Source organism: Rhinolophus hipposideros, assembly GCF_964194185.1.
Source record: "Rhinolophus hipposideros genome assembly, chromosome: X".
Classification (NCBI taxonomy): Eukaryota; Metazoa; Chordata; class Mammalia; order Chiroptera; family Rhinolophidae; genus Rhinolophus; species Rhinolophus hipposideros.
The window spans coordinates 100658538-100661318 of record NC_138046.1 but is presented as its reverse complement, the minus strand read 5'-3'; the positions used below and the strand labels follow the sequence as shown (position 1 = coordinate 100661318).

The following is a 2781-nucleotide window of genomic DNA, read 5'->3' as shown; positions in this document are numbered from 1 at the left end:
AGGTACATTAATCAAAGCCATGGAAATAAAACTTTAAGTAAAAATAGGTATTTTATCCATAACTTTAAAACCACCTGAGAGAACTTCTAATATTCTGTCACTCAATTTTGTACATTGAGAACAGAGACCACATTTGAGTCTTCTGTGTATCTGTGAAATCACTGTGTCTGACACACATTTGGAGTATATAAATGGTTGTTGAATTAATACACAAATAAATTAATTATAAATACCAAGGTTTGTCTTATGTTTCCCACTATAACATGCTTGAATCCTAACAATTTATTTTCTTTTTGTAATTTCCATACACAATGCAATATCTTGCATGTATTTACTTGAGATAATAAAGGGGGAAGATGGGAGTTTTGTGTTTGTTTTTGTTTTGGTCTGGGAAAGATGGAGAGGTGGAAAGATCACTGAGAATTTGGAGGTGGTGCTCTGGCCTCTGAGAAGTGGGAAATTGATCATGAATAGAAAGAGAAAACTAAAGATCACTGGAGTTAACAAGGATTAGGAACTGAGGGAGGAGGCTATCAGAATTGTCATTAGTATGGAGGTTGAAATCACTCAAATAAAGCTTTGTGATATTAAACATAACCAATGATACCACAAACGTGCCAATTTAATGAAACAATCACATTAGGACAATATTCAAATAAGTTGCTCAAAAAAAATCATGCAGGTGATTAACTCAAACTAGGTGCACTTATACACATGAATAACATTTTAAAGTATTATATATGCCAGGCACTCAGCACTGAGTCGCTCTCCTCCCCCAGGCTGGGATGGAACCTGGAACACGTTGATGGTACGCCGCCCGCTCCGCCCCCTCCCCCCCCCATCACTCCCGGGGGTAAAAGTCACCCCTAACAATCACATCTCACAGGTCAATGCCTGGCCCTGGAGCCTGACTTCCTCTGGCCACCATCCGGGCCCCCCGAGGTACCCGCCATCGCCACTGCTGACTCAGCCTCTGGCCACCCTCGTCTACCACCATGGGGAATCTCCGAGGCCATAAAAGCCACCACCGTGGCCCCCGCCGCCGCCCGCTCCACAGCCCCCCTCCCCATGACTTCTTGGCCTTCAATTTCGGAGGGACCGTGCCACCAGACATGTTGCCTGCGCTGCCAGGCGTGGTGCCTGTAATGCCACCCGTGGCACCTGTGCTGCCACCCGTGGCGCCTGTGCTGCCACCCCTGGCGCCTGCACCCACCGGGCTGTCCTCGCAAGTGCGGCAGAGCTACCATCCCAACTGCGAGGCCGCAGTCAACAACCAGATCAACCAGGAGCTCTACGCCTCCTACGTGTACCTGTGCTTGTCCTTCTGCTTGGACCGCCAGGACCCGGCACTTCGCCCCCTCCTTCCTGCGGCAGTCCAGGGAGGCCAGGGAGCATGCGGAGAAGCTGAAGGGGCTGCAGAATCTGCGTGGGGGAGGGGGGGGGCGGGGCACGTCCGCCTGCGTGATATCAGGAGGCCAGACCGCAACCGCTGGGAGAACCGCCTGAAGGCCTTGAAAAGCGCCTTGCACCTGGACAGAACCCTGAACCAGAGCCTGCTCAATCTGCACCAGCTGGCCACCGAGATGAAGGACGCCCATCTGTGCGACTTCCTGGAGCATCATTACCTGCACGAGCACGTGAAGTCCATCAAAGTGTTGGGGGGCCACATCAACAACCTGCGCCAGATGGGAGCTCTGGAATCCGGCCTGGCAGACTGCCTCTTTGACAAGCTCACCCTGGGTGACAGCGACAAAAAGTACTGAGCCTGGACTGCCTGCCCTATAGCCACTGTGTGACTTCCCCCGGTCACCATGCCGAGCATGAACATTGCAGTATTGCCCTTGCAAAACGTTCACTTAAGTTGTTTTCTTCCAGTTTTACCATTTTTTCCAATAAAGTTGTCAGTTCCTACATATATAAAGGTCTTGCATTGATTCGTGTGTGTGTCTGTGTGTGCGCAAAACCCTCACCTTTTAAGTTTTAAAACAGGTCTCCAGTAGCCTCTACACTGATCCATGTCCCATCCACATGCAGCTCCAGATCTGAGTGGATGGAGGGAGAAGGTACTGCGTGGGACCCTGGAAAACACAAAAGAAATCTTCCCCTTATAAACACTGTGGTATTTGGGGGTGGGGTGAGGTGGGACCCTGGTGAATGTGGGTGCAGGTGAATTAGTAAAAGTATTGAAACATGGCCTGAAAATCAGGATTGCAGCTGCCTCTGGGGAAGAAGTGATGGGAATGGGATTGGGCAGGGGTTAAAATAAAGGGGGTCTTCAGCTTTACCTGAAATGTTTATGTCCATTAAATTATGTAGATACTAATGTTAACTCTAGGTAGCAAGATGGGTGTTTTGGAAGTCTCAGTGGTGGAGTACCTCTTTGACAAGCTAACACTGATAATGGAAATAAGCCTTAGTCTGGCTTTCCCATGGACAGGGGGCTGACTTATCATGGTCACCAATGCCTGGCATACACGTTGCATGTACAGAACATCCACTTATATGAGTTTTCCTTCATCTGTATTGTGTGTGTGTGCGTGTGTGTGTGTGTGTGTGTGTGTGTGTGGTGGGGGGTGGTATAGGCAGAGTTCAGTTTGAATCTCCAGACTAGATTCTGAATGTTTGCTTAGGAAGACAGCCTTTGTTGAAAACCAGTTCAGTGACTGCATTACTGAAAATGATATGCCTGCTTTCTAGACCTTTCCTGGGCCTGGCTTTATTTCTGCCTTTGCATTTCATGTATCCTACATTGATTTAGTTTTTGTTATTTGCTATGGAGAG

The 2781-nt window shown here is 48.4% G+C and overlaps 1 pseudogene across 1 annotated transcript; it reads left to right on the top strand.

Moving 5' to 3' along the window:
* The first annotated feature begins 995 nt into the window (after nt 1–995).
* LOC308495115 (ferritin heavy chain-like) lies at nt 996–1763 on the top strand (annotated as a pseudogene). The gene has a single exon. The product of its transcript is annotated as a ferritin heavy chain-like (transcript).
* The last annotated feature ends 1018 nt before the right edge of the window (nt 1764–2781 follow it).